The following is a 26,277-nucleotide window of genomic DNA, read 5'->3' as shown; positions in this document are numbered from 1 at the left end:
CAGGTTCTTATTCTGGGTTGCCACATGCCTTGTGCCGTGGTGACAGAATGGGCTGCTACGGCTTAGCTCTCACACTGGGAATTGCCCTCAGCCCTGGGGAACTGCCTTGGCCAAGGGTAAATCACCTCCCTGAGGATGGCCCGTGGTGACTTGCTGGCTGGGTGCATGCAGAGGCTGACCCAGGTCTCAACTTGGGCCAAAAACAGAGGCTGCCACCTCTGCAGAGTTTCCTGCAGGAGGCCCAGGTCTTAGGAGCAACCTCATCGAAAGCCATCTTCTCCCTCCGCCCAGTCCTGCCTTTCTCCTCTGTGAGATGTGTCTTTAGAGATCAGTCCCTAAGAAACCTTTTCTGTGCAGTTCACATCTCAGGGACTCTTTCCAGAGATCATTTTTGAGTGTCAAAGCCTAGGCCTTTAGGTTGTTAGAAAGGCTTCATAACATATAGATTTTGGGAAAAACTTATGAATGAGGATAACAACAGACTCCTTTCAAACAAAAACAAAACAAGACAAAACACACAAAAAAAATTTGGGATAAAAAAGGTTTCTCAATGAATTTCCTTTTATTACTTTCCCTAATCAAGTCTTGCTTTATAAAAGTCTATTTTTGGCCGATATTACTATAGCTCCTCCAGTTTGATTGGTAGTATTTGCTAGAAAGTCCCAAAACCCTTCAGGTGATGAATTTATTTAGTTAGTGTTCATTTGGATTAATTTGGGTCGAGAGCTTATGTTTCATTATAGATTCTCAAAGTCTTACCCTGCTGCTGACCTCAGCACCAAGCCAGTCCCGGGGGGTGAGCTGGAAGCTTGCTTCCCCCAGGCCTTTCCAACCAGACCAGGGTCCTGCGGAATCTCAGACTCACAGAAGGGGGGACTCTCCACGGTGGGCAGGGATTCCTCACAAAGGTCATGAAAGGAAAGCTCACCAGGTTTGCTCTCCAGGCGGAAGTGAGTCAGAGCTACTCTGCCTTTGTTTTGCTAGTCTTACTTTTTTTCTCTCCAATTTTCTCTTAGACTTCGGCCTGATCATTTCAAATTATATCATAAAGATGTTTTTAAGAATTCAAAATACTTGAACCAAAATTTTCAGTTGTTCTTATGTTTAATCTGAGTACGTAGCCTTCCATGTAACTGGAAACAGAACTCCCCAAAGCATTTTTTTTTTAAACCAAAAAATTATTGATCGTGGAGAAATTTCAGCATCAACTCTTACTTCATACACAGGGACTGGTTGACTTATATAATAAAATAGAGGCTTGAAATTGGCAGGATGGAGTCTAGGATTTTTGAAGCTGCAGTGTGTTTAATTGAGAGAGAGACAGACAGGCAGGGAGAGGCTCTTCAACATCTATTGGAGAGTGTTACCAAATAATTTCAACAGTTGATTTGAATCATACAGTTGAGACAATAAAATTGAAAATAAATTAAAACCACTTAAACAACTGTTTTTTGTGGAGCAAATATGTATGATTTGAATATTTACGAGGGCAAATCAAATTAAGTTGCTGAATGCTTTTTCCCTCTCATCTGTCATCAATGAAGCAAAGCTCTCGGGAGTAAGTTATCAAGTTTTTTGCATTTTGTTTTGATTAAATATAAATAAACCAATCACATTTTCATGGTTATAAAATCATTCATGGAGTCGAGGAGGCAGAGAAGACAGTCTTCTCTAGGAGCATAAGGTCAGCAAGGTAGACCTACAGAAATCGTGCCACACGATTCAATTAACCACAATGTCCAAAAACAAAGACATGACCATCGATTTCATATAGCTAATGATAATGCTGTATGTTTACTTTTAAAATAAAAGCAATTGAACTGAACACTAAGTTTCAATGTCTTGGAATCATCCCGGAGGGCCTGAGTCTGCTTTGGAACCGTCCTTGCCGCTGTCAAAGTTCTAGAACAGGATTTGTTTCCACTAAACAAGGCAGCATGACATTTGGGAGAATTTGCAAGACTTTCACTAGGGAATAAAAGAGAAAACCCATGATTTCTTCCAGTCTCCTTTTACCTGGGACTATTGATCCCTCAATTGTGGAGTGTGTTCTTAAGGAAAAACCAGTTGAAGTGGAGGAGATGGAAACTGGGTGGGGTCAGGTGACTCCCACTTGGTTTCCACTTGGCAAATGGTGGCTCACTTTTCTGTTCTGACAAAAGACACCTTCACATCTGATCTCTTCCAACCTGCTAAACCCCTCCTTCTTTTCTCCTAAGTTGATTACCAGACCTCCAAGTCCCCAAGCTGGTGGAAGTGCTTGGAGGACGTCACTTCTTACTGCATCCAGCCGGGTGCTGCCCTGAAGTCCCCCTTCCCTGCCTGGCTTCTCTCCAAAGCATCTTGGCCACACCCTAGGGGTCATCCCCTTTCAGCATCCCTGGGCTTGGCCCTGCAAGGCCAGTTCTTAAGGTTTTACTGGATGCTTTCATGGTCAAACTCACCTGAGTGACCACAGGAGCCCTGTAGGACCTCCTGCCTCTCTCCAGCCCTCACCCGAGCCACCCTGGGAGGCTGTCCACCCTCCCATGAGGCCTCTCTCCCACCCTCTCATCACCCTGAGATCAAGGCAGGTTTGACACATCCTGCAGCTGCTCTGCAAGGTCACCACCCTTCACCTTAATGAATCTGATGGTAAGTTCTTCCTCTGGGGAACAGCATCTGTGTCTACTTCCTCCCAGTCCCTGGCGGCTCTTTCTCCTTCAGTAGCTCCCTGGTTGATTTCCTAGTGCTGCAGTAACAAAGTAACACAAATGCAGTGGCTGAAAACAATGGACCCTGTGTCCTATAGTCCCCAAGGGTTAGAAGTCCACTGGCTCTCGGGCCTAGCATCACGGTGGTGGAGTCACATTCCAGAGGCTGTGTGGGAGAATCTGAGTCCAGGCCTCTTCCAGCTTCTACAGGCTGCCCACATTCCTTGCCTTGTGGTCCCCTCCGTCTTCAAAGCTGACAGCCCAGCATCTCTCCTCTTTGACCTCTGCTTCCATCCTCACACACATCTCCTTTCTCTGCTTCCAACTCTCCTATCTTTTACTTGTGAGGACTCCTGCCATGATACTCAGCCCCCCCTGACAATCCCAGAGAGCCTCCCTCCATCCCAGCATCCTTAATCTAATCACATCCAAAGCCCCTTTTCCCTGTAGGAGAACATCCTCACAGGCTTTTTGGGGGAGGAGGTGGGCATTTTGAAGGCCCCCCTTATTTAGCCAGTCACACTCTCTCTCCTGATCCACCTGTTAATTTTAGAACATCTGAAACTTGACCTTGGCCCACTTTTCCTTTCCATGCACTCTCCAAGAGCTCACCGAGGCCTCCAGCTTTAAAGGCCACCTCTCAGCTAGGGGCTTCCAAATTCGTTTTCAGTTCTGACTTTGCCCTTGAACTCCAGGTTTCGTCTCATCCAATTTGTCTACACCCCTCACCTGGGTGTTTAGTAATGACATCGAGTGTACACTCTGCACACAGTGCTCTTGATTTCCCCCCTGAACTTGCTCTTCTGCACCCTCTCCATGTAGTAAGGTCTCCACCATCTTCCTGATTACCTGGAACAAAACTAGAAACATCATTCTATATTATTCCTTTATTTTGCCCATCTCCACCTCTGAGCTGTTAGCAAAACATCTCCATGGCCGCGGCTCTAGTCCAAACCTCCTCCTCCTCCTCCAGCCTAGGCTACCATAGCCCATCTGCTGACATACCTCCTGCCTGTTCTTCCCCTCAGACTCCATCTTCCTTGCGAGATGGAATTTTAGTGACTATTTTAATTAACAAGGATTCAAGCAAGTCATAAAATACAGACAAGAATAAAATGAGCATTCAGATTACCTAGGCTTAACATGAGAACACGTTTCGAATCATTATCTTCTTCAAGAAAGACATCTGCATGCGTGTGAAGTCTTGTGTCCATCCCTCTTTCACCTGCCCCTGCCCCGTGCCCAGGGGCAGGTGTGCTATGTGGTTCCCCAGGTACCGTGGTGTGCTTCCGAAGGCCTCCTCTGAGATGTTCTCATGCTCCTCATGAGGTTATATATTCTGTTTCCAACACAGTATTTTTAGCATAATATTGGTCAGGTGTCCGTACTGAGGTAGGGCAAATGGGGGTCATGCATTTTAATAGCTGCCTGCCTAGGTGCGTGATGATCAGAGCATAGCATGGCGTAGTTAATGTTTTCCTAGTGCTTGGCATGTAAAAGCAAAACCTCACTACGGCAGGGAATATCTCTGCACCTAGATCTTCTTGTTCAACTGTGAGAAACAGCAATAAAAATTTTAAATTTTAATGTAGTTAAATTTATCAATCTCTTACTAAAACGTTAGTGCTCTTGGAACTTGCCTAAGAAAACTCTTCCTGATTCTACGAAGACATTTCGCTTGTATTTTCTTTTAACATTTTGCTTTTAGATCTAATGGTTCTGGAGTGTGCGCTTGTGTGTGTTAGATGTGGGTAGCTAGCCGTGCCATCACAGGGAAAGAAGGTTCTAGCCTTTACCTATAGATTTTGTTGCTCTTTCCTTTGAGCTGAGCCCCGTGTTTCTAAATGATATGGTGTGGCAGCTGTCACAAGGATGAGCAGCCTGGGCTCAGACTCAATTCCATTACTTACAAGGTGTGTTGTCTTCCTACCATTACACTCTGTGTCTATGCCTCTGTTTCCCTCATCTGAAGAAAGATTAGATCAGTGTCTGCCTTGGAGGACTGAGTGGGCAGTGATGTGCTTCAAACCCTCCTATTGAATCTGGTGCAGAATAATCGTATCCATGAAGGTAGCACTTAATGACTTAAACTTCTATGCTATGTGAGAACCTATCTCTGGGATCTCTGTTTCGTGTCTTGGTTCAATGGACCACACCTGTGGCAATGACAAGACATTGAATTCCTGTGGCTTTATGGTAATCTTGAAATCTGGGTGCACGAGAAACTATTTGTCAGCAATCCAAGGATTTTGATGGCAACAATATGGCATTTATAGATTAATTTGAGAGAACTGACATTCATTGTGGAATCTCTCTCTCTAGGTATAATAAACATGATACAGTTCTCAACTCACTTTGATCTTCTGTCTTTAACAGTGCTCTATTTTCATGTATATTTTACACATCTGTTGTTACAGTATATCCTTTATTTTGTTTTCACTGAACAAGACAGAAATTTTACTTTAACATAAAAATGACTGCTATTGATTTTTAAAATTGGTTTTATATTCCTGAAACTTCATGTCTCATCATTTATGTGTGGTTTCCTATGATCTTTTTCCTGACATTTTGTCTATTGCTTCCCACTCACTATTTTTCTTTTTGAAAAATATATAACTGTGCAGTGATAATCATTAAAATTTATGGTGTTTTTTTTAAGTGCTGGATACTCTTCTCAGCGCTTTGCATGAATTAACTCTTCATCTTCCCGACAGCTCTAGGAGGTAAATTCTGGTTCTATTTCCACCTTATTGGCAGTGTTGAAGAAAAAAATCTTGCTAAAATATTTCTTTTTTTAAGTCTTGTGGCTTGTTAAAACTGTAAGGAAGACTTTGTTCGGGACTGTAAGGAAGACTTTATTGTTGCAATAGAGGAGAGGGACGAGGCTCCACTGGCTGTGTCAAGGACAAGAGCAGGCTGAGAGACCAAGGAGCAGGACCAGAGCCCAGTGGGTGGAAAGTGACCACAAGGAGACACAAGGGGATTGGCTCTTGCTGAAGGCAGCTGAGGACTTGGACTCATGGTGTCGGATGAGGGACTTGATCAGATACAGGGTGGGGACTCCCAATAAATGGACTTGGCAGGATTCGTGCTACAACTGGACACGGTAAGCTGAAGGCAGGGCCCAGAAATGAGGCCCGGATGTAAAGAGGGCCAGAGAGGCCAATCGAAGTCCCCCAGGGAGGTGGTCAGTGAGGTGTCAGTGGACACCTCAGGTAGGATTGAAGTCCTGGCTGGAGACAGGTTGGAACCCAGAGGGTCAGCTCTGGGCTCGGAGCACCTCTGATAGCCTGAGCCGAGGGGTGGCTGCAAAGACTCCTGCCTTGTGACTTGGGGAAGGAGGCTCAGTTTATCATCCTTAGTATATTTGCTGAAAGCTTGTGTGAATATTATTGATGTAGCCAGGAGCATTCCTGAGTATTGACAGGAAGCGTTTCTCTTAATTTAAAAGGGATTTTGAATTTTGTTTAATACTTTCCCTGCATCAATTGAGCTAATCTTATGATTTTTTTCTCTTTAAGTCTATTAATGTGGTGAGTTACACTAACAGCTTCTCTGACTCTAAACCATCCTTGCTTACCTAGGATAATCCATATGGGTCATAGTAGAAATAAATTCATTCATTATAAACCTTAAATGCCTCAATTTAGTATTGATTTTTGAAGCCTAATTCCATGTGTTTTAATGGGGGATGTTTGCCTTTCTCACTGTGTACGTCATGCATCTGAAGAAGAAAAATATGAAATCAGAAGGGCTTGTCCTTACTGTGTTTGGAGTCACACCTGGTGGTGAGTATCTTTTCAGATTCTTTCTGCTTTGCCTTCAGCTTTTGGGGTTTTCAGGGCAGAACCTAGGAGGACCTCCTTGGGTCAAGGGCTGTCCGGGCAGCTCCTCTGTGGGCTGGCCTTGTCCAAAGGCTGACTCCCAGGCTGGACATATCCACCATTAGCCATTAAGGAATTTACTCCTCGGTACTGAAAAACAATGCGATGCAGGTTTAATTGAAGTGAGAGCGGATGTTAATTTAATGGTACAGTCAACTTTCAACTATCCACTGCTGAAAGGTGTGGCCTGGAAAATCCAAACTAACCAACGGCCTGGAGTAAGTCATGCCTTCCCCTCAACTTCACTGGGATTGCTGCTCTACTTTGGCTCATGTGGAAATGATTGGGAAAGTCAATTTTGTGGAAAGTGGGGCAGGAGCATGTAGCGGGAAGGTCAAGTCACCAAGGTCATGTGTTAGCATTTTCCCATGCTGATTTCTGAATGTCACAACGACCTGTGAGGAGGGCATTCCTGACCTGAGTTTGTGAGTAAAGAAGTTGATGCAGAGTTGAAATGACCTGCCCAAGGTCATCTGCTAGAAATCAGTAGAACAAATAGTTCTGCACTATCTAGTTCAATCCATGTGCCCAGCAGAGGGGACAAAAATGTTCTGATGTAAACCTCAACCACAGTGTGTTTCTTCCTCAAGAGAATAGTGAAATCTCTTCTCCGTATATGCATTTTCTATAAAGCAAATGCTAGCTCAAAATGAAAGATGTAGTTTGGAAGAAGACAAAAAGGAGATTTAAGTGCATGCTTTTGCACAAATAGATAATTGAAGGTGGGTGGGGAGAGTCTAGGGAAACATCTTTATCACAGGGTTGATAGGCCTTTTGAGAATGGCACTTAAAAAAAGCTAGTGTCTGTGTCACTGGCTGTAAGGTTCCCTGATGTGACAACACCCCTTTTCCGCCAAATCTTCAGCACACTGCAGCAAGTACCTCTGCATTTGTTTAGACAGCAGGGCTGGCTACCGTGGGCTTGTCATGAGGCAGAGGAGAGACCCCTTGGAGGGCAGATGTGCCGTGTGGACAGGAGCTGCCCAGAAGAACATGAGCCACCGGGAATTAAAGGCCCTTAAAGAGGACACGGAACTGTCTCTGAGTGTGGATGGGGGAGGACAAAGCATTTCACATGAGTCAAGGACACGGGGTCTGTGGACTTATCACATACTTGAGACAGTTAGACAAAATAACTGATTACCAGCTTACTTTTGGCCACTTGATCAGGGACTGAGTAGTTGTCACCCCGGGGAACCCAAGAGGGCACAGACAGCACACTGGGAGCTGGCTCTGGAGCAGTGATGGCCAGCCCCACCTCAGGAGCACCTTGCCCTGTCTTCACGGGAGGGAGAGTGTTTCCATCATGGGAGGAGATTCCCCTGAGTGTGTGAAAGAAGGTGTGTGTGGGGCATCTGGGTCACTTTGAGGTGCTGCTCAGCTCACTGCTCCTCATTTTGAGGCTCTGGGGCCCACTGGAGCAGGCCATCATGCAGTGCCCGGTGGCCTTTCCTTGGCTGATGGACCTGGCCTTGTTGGGGAAGTGTGACAGCCTGCTGGGGAGCTGAGGTGCAGAGCAAAGGGTGACTGTGAGAGGATGGCAGCAGAGTCCCACCAGCCACCGTCTGGCTTCTGAGGGTGCATCAATCAATGGGGCAGGGCAACAGCTGAGAAAGGAACCCAGAAAATAACCTGAGACCCCGGTGTCCTTGAACTAGCCTGGGCCTGGTTTCCCTTATGAGGTGCTGTGTTGTGCCAGTTCCAGGGCAGGACCTCAGGGACGTCTACCCTTTCTTCTCCTGGAACTTACTGCCCAGAGGAGAGGCTTTGTCCTAGTACAAGAGCCACCATGTGAATGGAAAGCCACAGGGGCCCTAAGTGATGGGCGAGAGAGGGACACAGCACTAAGTCACAGCACAGGGAGGGAGGCCAGGAAGGTTGGGAGGTGTCCCTTGAAGGCTGTCCTGGACCTGCAGCCAGGTAGAGGGTGCTGTGGGGTGGGAAGGGAGGGAGAGGGGAAGTACAGAGGGTCGGTACTGAGGACTTGTGTGCTTCCACAGGAGGAGAGAGAATCCATGGACGGCATTTAAGCAGACGGTGGCAGCTGATTACTTCTGTCCCTGGCTAGGGAGGAATGTAGGTGACGAAATATACAGGCTAGTTTTGCAACTTAGAGGGAAAGAATAGGGAGAGATTTGTAAATAACAGGCCTTTTAAAGAATTGGAGGTAAACTCCGTGGTGACTGATGCTGAGCCTCTGCTCAGAGTGTGCATAGCCAGGAACGCATTTTAGAAGGGACCAGAGGATCGCACACTGCAAGCCGCTGCCCTGGCCTGTTGTAGAGGCACCTGAGCAGCATTTTCAGTGGGAAAGGGCGTTTTAGCAGAATCACAGGTATGTAGGGTGCGTTGTTCTCTTTCAAGTAAAATGGGAGGAAATTTGGTTTTGCCAGGAGACCTGAGACTTTATTTCTCTTGGGGAAAGCGTTGGTTTGGCCGTGGCTTCCGATGGCTGTGTATGGCTTGGCCGATGACCCCACGGGGCTCTGGGGTTGCCTTGGCTCATCCTCTCACCGTCCCCTCAATTTCTTGATTTCATTAGGAGATTAGAGGGACAGAGATGGCTTACAATACTGGGGAGAAATGTAAAGCCATTCGCAGGTCATTGTTGAAGTCAGAGCATGCCTGCTAAGCTCCTTAGGAAGTCAGTGCAGTCAGTGATACGGGGATTAACCGCTGTGTGTGCACACGAGTGCGCAGGCCCTGTGTGCACGGGCCACGTGCCAGTCTGTCCCGAGGGACTCACGTCTGATAGCTTGGCAGTGGGCGATGAGTGCATGGGCCGTGGACAGGTCCAGTCGTTTATTCCTTGCCTCTAGTCCCAGTGCAGTCTGACCTTGGGGCAGCCATGGGGAGGGCAGGGCAGGAGGCCCCTGGACTTGGGTCTACTAAGTTACTAGAGACCAAAAGGCCTAATTGGATGCGATGGTTGATTTTATGTGTCAACTTGGCCTGGCTAAGGCTGCCCATGTAACTGCTAAAATACTTCTGGGTGTGTCTGTGAGAGTGTTTTGGGAAGAGATTAGCATTTGAATCCAGAGACCCACCTTCACCAGGATGCGGAGGGTTAAATCAAACAAAGAGGCGGAGAGAGGGCAGGGTCCTGTTTCTCCATGGAGCTGGGCCTTTCATCTTGGCCGGCCCTCTGAAACGGGCTTCTGGTTCTTGGGCATCAGATTTAGACTGAATTCCGTCCCCAGTTCCCCTGGTTCTCTAGATGGTGGAAGGCAGACTGTGGGACTGGTGGGTCCCATGGCCGTGTGAGCCACTTTCCATAACAAACCTGCTCTCACACTCCACAGCTCTCCCGTTGGTCCTGCTCTTCGGGAGAAGCACAGGACATGGACGAGCATGGTGCTCCTGAATGGCCAGCCTGGTAGCCAGAGGACGGCAGGGGAATAAGTGGTGGCACCCCAGAGTCACCTCTACGCTGCCCAGCCGTGCTGGAGATGCAGAGGGCAGCGTCCCCTGGCCCTGTGACGAGGTAGGGCCGGGTTGGCTGACCGGTGGAGGGCCATGAGATTCGTTAGAAGGGAAGCTATGTGTTCCCACTCGGGTTCTGGTGTGCCTGGGGAGGTGAGGGAGCAGGAGGACTCACCTACATCTCTGCTGCTCTTGTTTGTTGACAATTTGCCGATGGCTGACGTGGAAGTTCCAGAGGGTTGTGGGGTTGGGGGTTTTCAGTAGTCACTTGGAGCTGCTGAGAGGTTCACAACTGTTGAATTGTTAGCACAGTTGTATGGAGAGATTATGCCTCAAGGAGAAGTGAGTGGAGCGGGAAGAAGTGGGCTCCCAGTGCAGCCCCAAGGGGGCACTTCTCATGCAGGCGTTGGACCAGGTGGAGAGTGGCTTCCAGGGTGGGGGCAGAAGGCCAGACCCCTCTTCACCTGCCTGCGTGATGCTGGCTGAGCAGAGGCCACCATCATGGGATTCCTGAGGACCAGCCTTTCTTGAGGATGCCGTTTTGTAAAGTGGGATTATTTAATTATCTAGTTAACCATTCAGTTGGCCATTCATTTGCTGCATTTTTAGAACTGTGAACTTTGGAGAGATTGAAACCTTAGCAAAAAGCGGCCCCCATGGCAGCACCACGTGATTCCCAACAGCCCCGGAGGATGGCTTCTAACTGGCCAGCCCATGGGGCTTCATCATCGCCCCTGTCAGGGCCTGTCCACCTGTGCCCTGGGAAAAACAATACCAGGCTCCTGTGGTGGGTAGGGGAACCCAGTGGTGAGATCTGCTGCCAGGAATGCACCCAGGAGGGCGAGGTGTGTGGAGGTCTGGGAAGCCTGTCTGTCTTTGTTTTACTGTGTGCGCTGTGGACATGCTGTTGGTGAGTCTTAGTAAATGTTGACCTTGTAGGTAACTTGAGGGCAAGAGCCAGATTTTATGTGATGACTTAAATATACCATGCAGGAATTTTCCTCCTGGTGAGACTATACACTCTTCTGTGCCTGATGACTTACTGGAGGGATGGTCTCAGATAAAATATAAGACATCCAGCTCAACTTGAGTTTCAGACCCACAATATTGTTTTATTCTGCGTAGGTGCCATGCAGTATTGGAGACTTGCTTATGCTATAATTTGTCATTGGTCTGAGCTTCAAATGCAACTGGGCTTCCTGCATTTCTATTTAGCAAATCTGGCCACTCCATATTGGAGCTATGGGGTTACAGCTATCACCCATCCAAGAGGGAATCCCATGTACACAGAAATTGGTTTTTAGTCTTAAGTAAGGATGACTGAATTAGCACTGCTGTGCCAGGGGCTTTTTTCCTCTGAGTCTGAAGAAACGTCACCTTAGGTAGTGCCTCTCAGCCTCACTGCTTATTAGACTCACCTGGGGGCCAGGTAGGGTTCTAATGCGTTAGCACCTGAGACCAGTGACATCAGGAACTCAAACTGGAGGCCCGGGGGTGTTATAGTTTTAAGCTCCCCCAGCTGATTCCGGGGCAGGCGAGGCTGAGAGGCGGTGGCTCAGGCACAGAGCATTACGAGGCCAAGTGATACAGCATCCGCACAGCATTCACCAGGGCCGGCAGTGGTGAGAGCCGTCCAAGTGGTCCAGAGAGTGGAAGAGGAAGAAGGGGACCCTGGGTGAAGCAGCAGACAAGCAGCGGCCCGCGCAGGGGAGGCAGGTGAATCCAGATGGATCTGGGTTGCTGAAGCCCCCAGCTTCTGTGCCCAGTAAGGAGAAGGAGGGAGGCGGGAGGCCACAGAGGCCAGGGTGTGCTTCCCCTGGTGGGGACTGGAGCTGAAGGCCGTGTTCACATGCTGAAGGAAAAGGAGCCAGGTGCCAGCCACCCTCTGTACCTGTGCAGGCGTCTCATGGGAAGACGTTGGCCACCTACAATCCGTAGAAATTACAGTCCCCCGAGCTGGAACCTGTCCTGCTCAGTGTTGCTCCTCTGCCTAGAACGTACCTGGAGCATAGTGGGCACCCGATAGAAGGTGTTAATGGGGAGAATAAACCTATAAAAAAAAGCAGGGAAACCCCAACAGGGGCTTTGGGGCTGGCAGCAGGGGTGCGAGGTGAAAGCAGAGTTGGGGCCTTTGGGCCGCTGGGCATCTCGCGCCTGTTGTTGGCCTGTTTCTGTCTCTGGAATGGAGGAGACAGGCTGCGTGTGGCGCTGAAATCCACTAAGCATTAGATTCTTCTGTGCCTGTATGAGCTGGTGGCCCTTCGACCGATGCTGCAGGTCCTGGGCGGGGACTCCCTCTGAAGAGTGTCCTGTCAGCTGGGCCTGACTGCAGCTGGCGGCAGCTCACCAGGCTGCTGGGGTTCCAGGCTGGAGGAAGCCCGGCACATCCCTGAGCCAGGGGCACATCCTCACGGTGGTGGGACCAGCTCCCTGAGCCGTTGTGGGCTGTGGGCACGTGGGGTGGGATGGGGTTAGGATGCCTTCCCAGGCAGGGCAGAGGGAGTGGGTGTCCTCTCAGCTGGTGCAGCGCAGTCGCAGTGGGTGCCCGAGCCACGCTCACGAGGCCGGTTAATCCGTTTGTTCCTGGCTTCCCTTTGTTGTACCAGGAGGGATTTGCAGTGACTCCGCAGGCCGTTTGTGGCTGCGGGTGTCTAGGATCTTGTTGTGCACCTTGGGTTTCTTTTATCTGTATCTCCATGTACTTCTGTTTCTAAGATATCCAGGCCCCGCCACACCTTTCCCTCCCAGCTGCTTCCAGCCAGGGAGGGAATCTGCAAGCTGACTCTGTGTCCTCGTGCTGCTGAGCCTTTTGCACAGAAAGAAGAGAAAGCTGGATACCCCCCCCCCCCCTTCTTCTTTAACAGATATTTTTAGCTTTTCTAAAAGCTTCTCACTCTGAGCCTTAAAAAGAAATAAGAATCTCTTCCAAAAATGCAAATGCTCTGGCAGAGAGCAAGAGGGGTGTTTTCAATCTTCCCGGAACAATCTCCCATTGATGCTCCCGGTGCCAGGGGGGAATGCTGGGATCAGGTGCCGGGGAGGGCGTTGGTGTAAGTGGGGTTGCGGGAGCAGGAGCCGGCTCCTGGGGCCATCTGTGGCCTGCGCCGTGGACTTGCTTTCCTCCACTGGGTGTTTGCTCAAACTGGTTCTGCACATTTCGGGGTGGCTCCTGCGTTGCTGCGTGTGTCTAGAACATTCTGAGTCCCACAGAGCCCTGAGATGAGCTGATGGCTCCACCTCTCCAGACAGCCCCCTGGCCAGCGCAGCCTTTGGAAGTCACAGGGCGTTGTGGCGCCACCCAGGGACGAACAGAGGCAGCCCTGGTCCCAAGGGTGAAAGGAAGGTGGGACAAACTGCAGATCCAGTTGGCTTTGCTTTTGAAAGGGTCACTTTAAGAGCACATGCCCCAGTTGTAAAGGCCCTCTTTGACGCCCACTTGTTCTTCCAGCCATCTGAGGTCTCTCGTCCCTCGTGCTCCATGGCACCAGGTTTCACCAGGAGGAAACAGCAGGGGGGAAGGGACAGTGACCATCTCCACATCTGCTTTCAGGGGGACCGGAGGGCAGGAGCAAAGTGCTGCTCGCTGACACCGTACCTCACGCGTCACCGTCCCTTCCTCTTCCCGTCCGTCCATCCTGCAGTTGTGTTTGATTCGCGTTCCTGATTCCCTAGAGCACAGCGTCACTTCTCAGCAATGCTGAGTCGCTGAATCTAAAACTTTTCATTTGTGTCTTTCAGAACTGATTCAAAGTTTGCTTATGTTCTGAAATAGCGATTTGGCCCCAAATCCCATTGAAAACAATACAGTTGTTGTCAGTTCCACTTACGTAGGATTCAGAGAACACTGTGAAGGAGGCTTTTTTAAAGGGGTCATCAGTATCCTGGGGATGCAAGCGTTTTGCAGAAAGTGCATGTTGATATGAAGATGCAGAGCCCCGCCCTCTGTCTCCCACACACTCCTGCTTCTGACAGGTTGGTGACAGAGCTGGAGGACTATCTGAATGTACGTCAGGTGGTGGGCAGGGAGGCCATGCGGCCACCGGCATACCTCAGCTTCTCCTCCTGGTACCAGGCAGCTTAGGGGCGGGTGGCAGAGGCATCATGTTCTAATGGCAGCACCTCATGTGTCTGTTTCTTGGGTTAACTCCCTGTCTGGGTGGGTTTTCCTCATTTGAGATCCAGTGGTCTGTTGCACTTCATATACGTTCTCAGAACACTACTCTGAAGAAGGCAGAGCTCCTGCCTGCCCCATGGCGAATCCGAGCCTCCGGAAGTCGAGGAGCACCCCGCAGCCTGTCCTTAGATCCTCCTAGAGACGCGCTCAGATGCTCTGCTCATTTCTGTAGAACCAGCCCCAATTGCCGTGAAAACTGAAGAGGAAAGATGGTGTCTGACTCTGGGAAAAGCAGGTGCTTGAGCGACAGGGAACTTTGTGCCTTAGAACAAATCTTTCTGTCTGTTACATTTTGCAGTGAGTGTGCAAGGTAGGTTGTAGTCACTTTGATTTACAGATAAGGATTGGTGAACACCCCAGAAATTTATATGAAAGGCCAGAAAGGCACGTCCCAGGACGGGAGGCAAACTCCGCTAAAGCCAAAGTGGAACTGGAGCCGCCCCCACACGTGGCCACCAGCCTCCGCGGGCCACGGGCGCTCAACTGCCCTCCAGAGCAAGTCCCGCGTGTGACGGAGAAGCACGGTCAACCGCTGCATGTGTCATCCACGTTGAGTGGCCCTCGAGGATCCCCTCCTGGATGGGAGAAGAAGCAGGAGAAGGTGAAAAGAGTCCACAGAAGTCAAAGGATGAGGTAGGACAAAAGAGTCCAAAATCACTGGAATAGGAGGGAGTTTTCCAAGAGAACATGAGAATGTATGTAAAAGAAGAGTCCAGTGAGCGTTTTAGAACCGCAGAAGGCAACCTCCCCGTCTAAGAGCTCCCCGGGTGGCCCCGCGGCCCCGTGGACACAGCAGAGTTGAAGGCTCAGAGTCTGCAAAGCCGTTCAGATATTTCCAGACTGAAGCAGGCAGAAAATAGGAAGAATGGGGAAAAGAGCAGATCAGATTGTAAGAGCGATATGTGGCCTGTCACAAGACTTCCTGTGTATGACTTTGGGACCCCAGGAGGACAGGAAAGGGAGAGTGAACAGGGCCAACAGCTGAGCAAACACTGCTGTGCGTATGAAGTGACGTAGAGATCCTGGGTTATGCCGCCTTCCTTCAAAGAGGGCTGTGCGGCTCTGCGTGTGCTTTCAAGGTAATGGAATTTGGTGCCAGGCAGGGTTGGAGGATAAGAGGAAAGGCCGGGGTCCATAGAGAATCCAGGTTCTTTGGCCAGAGCCACTGGATGACAAATTTCCACTGAAGCGAGGATCAAACGGAGCAGGTTGAGGGGTCCAGCAGGCCTGGGGTTGGGGTACAGTACCTGAGATTTCTGTTGTCAGGAAGGCGGGAGGAGAGAGACCTTGGAGCCACAGAGAGGGCCCGAGTGGGCACCCACAACTGTAGAACCCTTGGCACGCGGCACGGGGCCAGTGCAGGCGAAGGGAGAATACATGCCCGTCGGTCTCCTGTCAGACGCTTGGCTTCTGGTCGGTGGGACGGAGCTCCCACTTCTGGCCTTCCACCGCCTGCTCTGGGCACAGCTCCTGCCATTGCTGACTTACTGTGCTGCGCTGTGCGACAGGGATCTCTGATACCAGACACGGACACAGCTACTCTTTCCTGATTCTTTGGAGGCACAATGGAGAGAGACGCTGACACCATCGGGGACACATCCATTGTGTCTCTGCCAATAGTCATTGGTCAGGGACTGTGGAGGAGGAGCTGTGAGAAGGAGTCACAGACTGTGTCCCTTCTGTCCACAATACCACCCTGCCCTGTTTCACATGCTGATGTGTTTCACACGTGGGCCTTGATGGCAGGAAGGAGCTGGCATGAGGACAATTAACAGACCTGGAGGTAAACACCCCAAAGCGCAGGTCAGACAGATGGGGGGCAGTTAGAGTGGACCAGGTGCCCCTACCCACATGAGCTCACTGACGGCTCTCACATGCTACAGGTAAGGAAGCTGGGCCCAGAAAGGTGGGGTCACTTGCTCCAGGTCATGAAATTAGTGCCAGTCTCAGAATTTGAGTCTAGCTCAACCTGGAACCAAGTCCAACCTGATTTCAGGATGGACACTCCGTGGGCTGCAGTGTCCCCTGTGACTCACTTTGATCAATGAGGCTCACCTTGGGTTAGCACTGGACATGTAATATCCTCCACTGTCCCTTTCCTCAAGGGGCACAGTGGCCATCTGGGTGACGTGGCTGGACAGTGTGGCACATTCAGTATGTCACCACCAAGGGATGCATTTTTGTTCCCAACTGAAAATTCAAAGTGCATGGAGCCCTGAGGCACTGAAGAAGCTCTGGTCAGGGCCTTGACCTCTGCCTGGCAGTGACATTAGGGTCTGGATGGGGACAGGTGGTGCTAGAAAGTGGCCCTCTGCAGCGCAGTAAGGCAGGTGGAGACAAGGAAGGATGGTAAGAATTGGGCTGTTGCTCTACAAAAGTCTTGGGAGGGCTGTGTGCTGGCCGTGTGGAGGGTACCGGGGCAGATGTGGCAAAGGGTGTTCTTGACACCCCGGGCAGTGTGTTACACTCTGGGGCCCTGGGTCCTTTCTATTAGATTGGAATTGAACACCCTCAGGAAGAGACGCGCCTGTCGTCTGTCAGCCCCACGGAAGCTCCCACTAACAGGAAGTGTGGCGAAGGCAAGCCCCCGTGACCCGCTCCGTGCAGCAGTGTAGGCCACACGCACTGCCATCTGGGGTTGCGTTTCACCCAAGAGACACGTAAGGGAATTGGACATCTCATGTTTTAGGATTTATCCAGATTTTCTTATTGCTTTTAGCAGTTGTGTGATGTTTTGGTTGTCTACTACTATCAGTGAGTTATATTTGAACAAATGACCTATATATAAGTAAAGATTGTTTATTGTAAACTGCATGCTCTATCATCCTGTTACTATGTAATGTTTTAAAGCCCAAGTCACAGTGGACATCTTAAGCTCCTGAGGCGTGTGGAAGTCCCAGAAACGCTTCCCTATGCTTCAAGGCTTCTCCTCGCACAGTCATGGAGAACACTGGTTTAGGCCTTAAACCCAGAGGGCAGAACACGAGCCCACAGGTTAGTTTGCTAGGGTTGCCACAGTGAAGGGCCACCCACTGGTGGTCTCACAGCTCTGGAGCCCAGAAGTCAGAGAGCAGAGTTGGCAAGGCTCTTTCTGAGGACCAAGAGGGCCGTGTGTCCCTTGCCCATCTCTGGCTTCTGGGGGCTGGTCGTCTTTGTGAGGCGTCGCCCTGGTCTGCCTTCATCTCCACAAGCTGCTCTGGTGCCGTTTTGCGTGTGTCCCTCCGAGCATCTATTAGGTGTCTGGATTTCAGACGTCCCCTTCCTGAGGACAGCAGTGTGGTGTTAGGGCCACCCTGAGAAGCTCATTGTAGCTGCCTTACCTCTGTAGAGGGCCTACCTCCAAGCGAAGTCACATTCTGAGGTACTGGAATTTAGGGCTCCCGCATGTGTTTTGGGGACACAGTTCAAACAAAGCACCTCGGTCATTCACTCATGCTCTGTTTTAAGCAGTTGTGTCTGAAGAAGTCGCAGCAGATGTCTTGCCGGTGTCCCGAGCTGGCGGGAGTATGCCCCCTAACCGCGGCAGCAGGGCCTTGGGTACAGAGTGCTCTCCGGGAGGCTCCTCAGCATTTCCCAGTTCTCCCTGTGCCCTTCAGTGGGCAGTTTTGCCAACTCTTCTTTAGGTCACATTTATTCTGTCTGTATAATGGTTGCCATGGCAGATTCCTGTGCAGAATCGGAAGCTGAGCAGGGAGGAGACGTTCCCATTGACACTGCGGCTCACTTTCTTTCCTTATCACTCCCTACTTTGCCACTTAGGGGACCCCGATAAATTTTCTTTTCTAGAATCTTCTTATACAGAGTAGATGAGCCATCAGAATATCTTGAATTAAACCGAACCTTTTGCAAAGTATATCATCCTTAATAAAGTTAAGGGCAACTTACAGGTCAGTTATCTTCATGCTCACCATTGAGATCCATACGCTGCTTTCTGTTCCAGTGAGTGTGCAAACACACAACTCCCTTCGTCCTCCTCCACTGTCTTTCCCACGGTTGTCCGAGGAGGACTGAAAGCCCCTGTGACTACGTGTGCAGGCTCACGCAGCCTCACTAATTAAGCAGAACTTGGCTGACATCTGGGGTGGAGAGACATTTTGCCCACAGAAAACTGCCTGTTCACTCCAATGAGTCACGCCTCTCAGTCTCGGCCCGGGAGTGGGTGTTCCAGGGATTGTGTCCCAGCCTCTGCCAACCACCACCCTGTTTCTGGAATTGACAGGATTTGGGGGCTGAGGCAGAGCACCTGCATTTCTCCGCCAGCTTTGGAGGAACCTCTAATTTCCTGAGTGTCACGGAGGGTTTTAACTTAAGTGGTCAGAGTTGTTGCTGGCCCGCTGATGTGGCTGCCAGACAGGGACGGAAAGGAGGCCAAGGACTGCGCTTGTTGTTGGATGGTTAGTTCTTTGGCCTTTAGGAAAGAGCTCTGGTTGTTGCTTTGGAGTAGGCCATTGTATTAGTCAGCTTTTTGTCATTGTGACCAAAATACCTGGCATAACTTGGAGGAGGAAAAGTTTGTTTCAGGCTCCTGGTGTCAGAAGTTTCAGTCCATGGTTGGCTGATCTGAGACAGAGCATCACGACGGAGGAGAGCTGCTCAACTCATGGCAGCCAGGAAGCGAGGAGAAAGAGACGGAGAGAGCGAGGGAGAGAGAGAAAGGAGCCAGGGACAAGATACAGTCCCCAAGGCCACACCCCCTAGTGGCCTTCTTCCTCCAACTATGCACCTTCTCCCTCCTCCTTCTCCCTCCAAGTTGTTAATCCACCTGTGGCTTAGTCCACTGATGAGGTCAGAGCCCTCGGGATCAGTCACTTCCCAAAGTCCTCCTGTTTGGAACCTGCTGGACTGGAGACTAGATCTTCAACACGTGACCTCTGAGGGGACATTGCAGATCCAACTATGCAGTTGTGATTTTCTAGTTTACCACGATTTTACTTTATACCACATTCAATCCACCCCAGCGGTCATCTATTGCTACATAGATTACCAAATGTCCAGCAAGAAATAAAAATAAAAAAATAAAACTTGGGTTTCTATTTTATGGTTTTAGTTTGCAGATTAGCTGGGATCCTGCACACAGTTCTCTAAAATTTTGTTACCGCCAAAGTTGTACTGCTTATCTTAAGAATAAGAACAAGTCAGACAATGAGGAGTTTTGGTCAGTGTCACAGAAGCACAGGAATTGCCTATGCCTTTGTGACTCTCAGGGGACATAGTTTGCCCTCAGAGCTGGCCAGGAAGGCTGGCCTGGGAAGGCGAGTCTCCACGGTGTGTGAACCCAGGTTCTCCCAGGGCCGTGTTGCTAGAATGGGCAGGAATGGTATGGTCGTCCTTCCTCAATGTGGCTCAAGTATTTTTTAAACCATGAGTAAACTTTGAGACAACCCAATAAGGGTCTAACAATGTGCCTGATTTGTGGGGACCTACATTTATGCCAGATGCTTTATAGTTCTTTCATTTTAATTCTCACAATGAGTTTCGGGGCACTTTTTTACTCATATGCATGAAAAAATTGAGGCACAGAAAAGTTAAGTAGCTTGCCCAAGGTCATACAGCTGGTGAGTGGCAGCCCTGGGCTCAGAGACCAGGGAAGAGTGAATCTCGATCTTCATTCTTGCTTTCTCTAGTTCCCACAGACCTCTGGCAGATTTTGCTCTCCTCCAACCATTTGAAGAGGGAGGGAGTTTGCTTGCCCCGTGTAGACTTTGGAGAGGGATTATGTCTAGTGTAGACACGGATGGCCAGACCATAGCATGACAGGACGCAGCACTTGACCCTGACGTAATACCAGCCTTTGGAGGAGTTGCTTCCCATAATGGCATGCTGGAAACATTCCATTTCTCTCAACAAGTAACCTTTTATTAGTTTGAGAGAGCAGCTAATATACCAGTGATTCAGTTTTGAAAAGCAGAATTATTTGTTTTTGAGAAGCTCACCACCCACCTGCGTGTTCCCTTCCGCTGAACCCCCTCCCTCCGACTTTAAGACAGCAAGTTGCAGGGGATAAAACATAAGGCCCTTGTTAATTGCAAATTAATAGTGCCAGGAATGTATGCAGATGGCACCTGAAGTCAGTTGCTGACAGCATCATATTCTGGTTTCATTTTTCTTTTCTACAATTCAGCTGTGCACCACGCCAAGACTGAGTGGTCTCAGGTTCTTGTTTAGTTCTGTTTCTCTGTAGAAAATGCTGTCTTGGCCTACCTCTGTTCTTATCATACAAACTCGGTGGGTCTTGCTTTCATGGACTCGTGAACTGTAAATTGTTCCAAGCTCTGGTAGTCTGTGGGACACAGACATGAAACTTGCATTGGAAGACACTTGCTTAGCTAGGAAGTATTTGACTGCAGTAGTCTGCTCATTCTCATGAGGTCAACTATGAACCAATGTTGTAACAGGTCCACAGGGAACGTTTGTGCTCTGGTTGGCACTTGGATTATATTTATCCAATTATTTATTTTTCTCTTTTCTGAAGGCTTCATGCCAACTGCCAAAATTAATTAATTAATTAAATGCAAAATCCAAAATTTGTTGTACAGAATGATCATCGGACCAAACTGGTTGACCCAGGGAGAAAGAGCACGTGCCCCTGACTCTCGGGTGAGTGGGGAGAATGCTTTGAAACTCTGAGTTACAACACAAATAGCTTCATGGAAAGTAGCCACGAGTCAGGAGACCTAACTAATGGGCCCTCCTTGCAGGACAAGTGGCAGAGAAACTCGAGGTTGTGTTTTAGTGAGCTTTTATGGTCTCTGTGACCAAAAGGCCTGACAAGAAGGATGTAGAGGAGTAGAAGATTATTTGGGACTCCCGGTTTCCGAGTTCTCCGTCCATAGATGGTGAGCTCCATTGTTTTGGGCCCAAGATGAGGCAGAAAGAACATCATGGTGGAAGGGGTGGAGGAGGAAAGAAGCTCAGGACATGGCAATAAGGCAGGAGAGAGAGAGAGAGAGAGAGAGAGAGAGAGAGAGAGAGAGAGAGAGAGAGAGAGAGAGCGCTCTATTCACCAGGGACAAAATATAAATCCCAAAGTCACCCCCCAGCGGCCCCTGTCCTTACCCCCTCTCCACGGCCTGCAGTTACCACCCAGTTAATCCACACCCGCAGACTGATCCACGGTTAGGTTAAACCTTTATAATGCGATTGTTTCACCTCTGAAGATTCCTGCATTGGCCCACACGTGAGCTTTTGGGGGATACTTCGTATCTGAACCATAAAATCATGACAAACCTCAGACTTTATTTATAGAGTTTAAACATATTTTTTCCATATTTCAATAACGAGAACAATGCCATTTGAGCCCATTTTACTGAAAAGGAAAAGAAGTACTGGGTGCCATGGTGCACGCCTGTAATCCCAGAGGGTCAGGAGGCTGAGGCAGGAGGATCTTGAGTACAAAGCCAGCCTCAGCAATGGGGAGGCCCTCAGCGACTCAGTGAGACCCTGTCTCTAAATAAGAAACAAAACAGGGCTGGGGATGTGGCTCAGAGGTTGAGTGCCCCCGAGTTCAATCCCTAGTTCCCCCATCAAAGAAAGAAGTGAGTGCCCCTTGGTTTCCCCACCCTGCCCAGTGTGGGCAGTCCTGGGCACTGCCCATGGTGGGGCTGTGGTCACCTTGGAAGACATGTTTCTTGGCTGTGATAGGAGCTTCTAGAGAGGAGGCTCCTCAGGCCCAGCTCCGTGTGGCCGTCTTAGATCTGGAGGGCAGCTGAGACGCAGACTTCCGATGGTTCTCCTTTGGTTCTTCAACTTTACAATGATGCAAAGGCAATTTGCATTCTGTGGAAACTGCACTTCAGGTTTTGAATTTTAAATGTTTTCCCTGGCCAGTGATGCTCTGCGATGCTCTTGTGCCGCTGGGCGGCAGCAAGCCCCAGCTCCTGTGGTCCCGTGATCTCAGGGAACACCGCTGCTCTTCAGTGTGCTGTGCTGACGAGCTAGGAGGCCAGCAGGTTGGGGCCGTTCAATGCGATTTCAACTTATGGTACCTTTGACCTACGGTGGGTTTGTTGGGTCAAAACTGCCTCATGGCTGACAGCATCTGTGACTCCTTCTCCTCGAGGCAGGAGTCCACCCGGCTCCCTCGTGCAGTCATCCGCACAGCTGGCCTGGGAATGGGGGTGCGTGCTCTGGGAGTACGAGAGGTCCATGGACCCAGGGCTGCGAGCACACAGGGCAGTGAGGTCTTGGCAGCTGAATCCAGTAGCAGCAGGTGGCAGAGCTGAAGGGTGGGAAGGGTGGGCTCCCACCTTGCATCAGGGGGTGGGGAGAACCTGCCCATGCCCGCCTCTCACCTTGTTAACGTGGAACCAGCAATGGTCACCCGTGGGTGCTCATTGTTGGTGGCTACCCAAACTCCTGACTGGCAGGAGCACAAGCTTAAATTCCAGACATTCTTCCAGCAGGGTGTCCCCAAGTGCCTTTCCATATATCCCCCCCAAATCCCCTTTCCAATGTGATTCTTGTTTTGCTGTGTGGGTGCATCCCACCCAACCCCTCTACACTCTGAAGACAGTGTCCTCATAGATCCCTGGTGTTGTTAGTAATGGTGGAGTCTCAGCTCAGGCCGGGCCCACAGAGAGGCACTGTGGGCAGAGGACCTTCTGGGCCACTTTACTTCCCACCATCTGAGCTGTGCCTTTGACACTGTAAGGGCTTTTGTAGACCAGTATTGAGGACAGAGAAGGGACCGTGTGCCACTGCACACAGAGGGAGCTGCGGAAATGCGGGTTAGATCTCCAACATCCAATGCCAGTCCTGAGGGACTTCCTGAAAGATGTCAATTTCCCAGATGGCACCTTCATGAAGGCCAAGGATCAGGGCTGTGGGACATCAAATGAGCCCATCTAATGGCTGGACTCTATTACAGGATCCAGCTTACTGCATGACCAAACCATGGTGATCGTAGGTGTTTCTGATGGTGCATCTGCACCAGACACAAGCTCCTGAGCAGGCCAAATGGCAGCAGCAGACTTGGAAGCCATAGCTGGCGAGGTCCAGGCCCCCTGGCAGGAGAGGCCTCAGGTCCCTGTGGCTGGGCCCCTGCTGGGCCATGCTGACCTGTGACTCTTTCCACCTTGGTTCTTGTTATCCCGCTTCTCTGTCTGGGCGTCCAGGACTCTTGGCTGTCGGAGGAAAGAGCTGCTGTTACCCACGTGCAGGCATTTGATACACAAATAGAGCTGGACTCGTCTTGACAGGACAAAGGCTTGGGACCTGGGTACTGACCCTGAGATTCTTCCCGTCAAACACGCTTGGCAAATAATGGGACCTTGGTACCCTTTAGCCATTGAAAAATCTGAGCAGTGGGGGTTGGGCAGGAGTGGCCAGGAACCTCTCGGGGGAGATGGAGCCCGAGGGGTGAGGGTGCAGGGGCAGCGCTGCTGGGTGGGGTGGAGCTGACCGAGGGTCTGACTTCTCCTCCCAGCCCTCACACGATTCCCTAGGAGCCCTGGCAAGTCCCTGAGGCCTACGAAGGTCAAGAAGTAGTGTTTATTCTAGAGGACTGTCCCCTGGGGGTGTGCTTCATATACTAGGGTCCAGAGATGCCAGATGGCATCCCGCTGAGGAGAGGGCACTTCCTGCCAGCGGGCTCCCAGAACAGGGCGGGTGACAGCAGTGGCCATCCTCAGAGCCTGGCTCTTGTTCACTTCTTGGAGACTGGACAGACTGTTTGGCTCAAGGGTGTGCTCCTCCCTCTCCTCGTGCTGTCCTCAAACAGGTTTGGTTCGTTTTCACTTCTGGGGAGACAGAGGTGGCCCACGGGCTCCAGGGGCTGCTGTCCCTTTTCCGGAGGCTCCTGGAGACTTTGCAGGATCAGCTTCTCCCAGTTTACAGAAGGCCTTTGTGGGACGAAGACTGGCGGGTGCTGTGACCCCTCTTCAGTTTCACCCCGAGGAAGCCAGGCTGATCATTCCTGCCCCAGGCTCATGGTGAGGGTCCCTGGAGATCAGGGACTGAGGGTGCCTTTGGCCTTTTCAGAAGAACAGCTTCACGTGCCACAAAGGATCTTTCCCTTTGAAGGCGCTTTCCTGCTTGATTCATTCAGACGTTCTTTGAAATGACTTGGAGTGTGCCTTGGGACCAACCTTAGAGAGTGAGGTTTTTTTCCAGGTGCCTTTGTAAGAATGACCTTGGTGATTTTATTCAGGGACTGGGCAGAGTGAAGAGGAGGGGGGAGAAGAGCAGGAGGAGCCGGAGAATCCATTTGGATTTGCAGAGTGTTTAGCTCTGGGCAGGGATTCTAGTGAGGCCTATTTCTAAGCAACTTTCTCAGGGCTCCAGGAGAGCCCTTAGCCGGTGTCATGGATCTGAACACATAACAACTATGTCTGCATGGTCTGTAGTTACAGTAAGGACATTTGCAAAGTGCTAAGTGATGTATGGGCCTATTTTCATTGGTATTGCATTTGGATCCTTTCATCAGTCCTTCAGTGCTGGTATTATTTGTATCCATCTTTAATATCCTTTTAAGATTATTTAAATGAGGTGCAGAAAGGAAGCACAGTTTATAATTTGCTCAAGAGGCAGAACCCATCTGCCCTGGTTCTGATTCTTCGCGTCTGAATTGCCCACCACGTGGCCCAGTTCCTCCAGGGCTTATTAAGATCTCCTGTAGAGATGAGATCTAACCACTCTGCCAAGGCCACAAGTGTGTGGACCCTTGGAGCCGTGAACTTGCTGACCCATTGGTCCATATCAGTGCCCGTCCTTGCTCAGCCACCTCTGAGGGTCTATACCTCATAACAGCCCTGCACAGCGGATCCTCCTCCTCTTCCTATTTTCAGATTTGAAAGTGGAGCATTAAGAAATGAAGGCATCTGGTCTCCGGTCAGACAACTAGCAAGTGATGGCTAGGTTGGCTTCCCGGGCAGTCCGTCCTGGGTGCAGGGCTGTCTGCTTGGTTTCTGTAGCTGAGTGCTGCTGTAGGGTAGGTCTGGCTGGAAGAGTGTGTCGTGCAGTCAGAGGGGGAACTGCATGGAGAGACATCCTCTTCCTTCCTCCTTCCTGCACCTGGTGCTTTAGATTCTGGGGTGGGATGTGGGGTTGGACTAAAGGGATGAGAGGCTGCTGTGTCCCTGGTCAGGACAGCCTGGCAGACTGACGGCCCAGTGGTTTTGGCCTTCCTTGTACCTGGCACATTGGAATTCTGCTCCGCATCAGGCCTTCTCTCAGATGGTGCAGGCAGGCTGGGTGGGCAGACCTGGGGATCACCTGCACCCTAGGCTGGAGCCCCAGAGTGGGCTGCTCAAGGAGCTGAGCAGTCAGCCCAGTTTATGTACCACCCTCCAACACCCCTGGGTCACATTTCCACACAGGTACTCTAGCTATCGAGGCCAGTCCTGAACATAATTTGAAGGCACTCTAGAGAGTGCTAGAAATCTACCCAATCCGGCATAGGAAAGTTACACCATTATGGCTGCAATTCGGCTGCTGGTATGGCAGCCCCTTGCGCTGGTCATATATAAAGTCAACAGCCCTAACAGCACCATCTCTATGGGCATCTCTAGGGCAGTGCTAGTGCCCTGCTGCGTGTTCAGTTCAGTTGTGTGCTCTGTGCTGCCTTTCAACACTCAAATTCAACTTGAAAGTGTTTTTTTTTTTTAATTTACTGTGGGGTGGAAAAAGTGCTGTTGGGGAAAAAATCATCTTACTGGCCAATTAACAGATAAGGGTCTGCCCTGCCCATGCAGTGCCAGGCAGAGGTAAAAATTCAGTCTCTTTATCACAGAGAAGTCTTTCTCCCAAACCAGGGAAATGATACAGGTTGGAATATGGGAATGGTTTCTCCTTTTCAATGTGTTTTTCAAGTCTGAGATCTAAAACTCAAATTGAAATTGACATTTATTTGTAAATCACAACCCTCTTCTCCTTTAGAGATATATACCATGTTTATTAAATTTTTATGAGAATTTATGAAGATGCCCCAGGAAGGAGAGTTATGCTTGTGATAGCAGAGAGAACCACGAGGCTATTTCTAAATAGCGTTTTCAGCATATTAATTGTGACTTAGATAACAGTCCTGTCTCTTCAGGGCTTCTCTTTGGGTTCAACATCAGAGCTGGCAAATTAATACAGTCATTATACAGCCGAAAGCTGTATCACT

General features: G+C 50.0%; 1 long non-coding RNA gene across 3 annotated transcripts in view; it reads left to right on the top strand.

The window, feature by feature from the left end:
- The first annotated feature begins 5,687 nt into the window (after positions 1-5,687).
- The window catches only part of LOC139701695 (uncharacterized), an 83,985-nt gene continuing 63,395 nt past the window's right edge, over positions 5,688-26,277 (top strand). For 2 of the 3 annotated variants that reach the window (XR_011704221.1, XR_011704219.1), the window contains exons 1-2: positions 5,688-5,799; positions 6,424-6,481. This is a non-coding gene — a long non-coding RNA (uncharacterized lncRNA). Of the gene's footprint in view, positions 5,800-6,423; positions 6,482-9,879; positions 10,056-26,277 lie in introns of those variants that run through there. The other variant, XR_011704220.1, reaches the window with a different exon arrangement.

Source organism: Marmota flaviventris, chromosome 14 (assembly GCF_047511675.1).
Source record: "Marmota flaviventris isolate mMarFla1 chromosome 14, mMarFla1.hap1, whole genome shotgun sequence".
NCBI lineage: Eukaryota > Metazoa > Chordata > Mammalia > Rodentia > Sciuridae > Marmota > Marmota flaviventris.
Note: the sequence above shows the minus strand (reverse complement) of the source record. Positions and strands in the feature narration are given on the sequence as shown.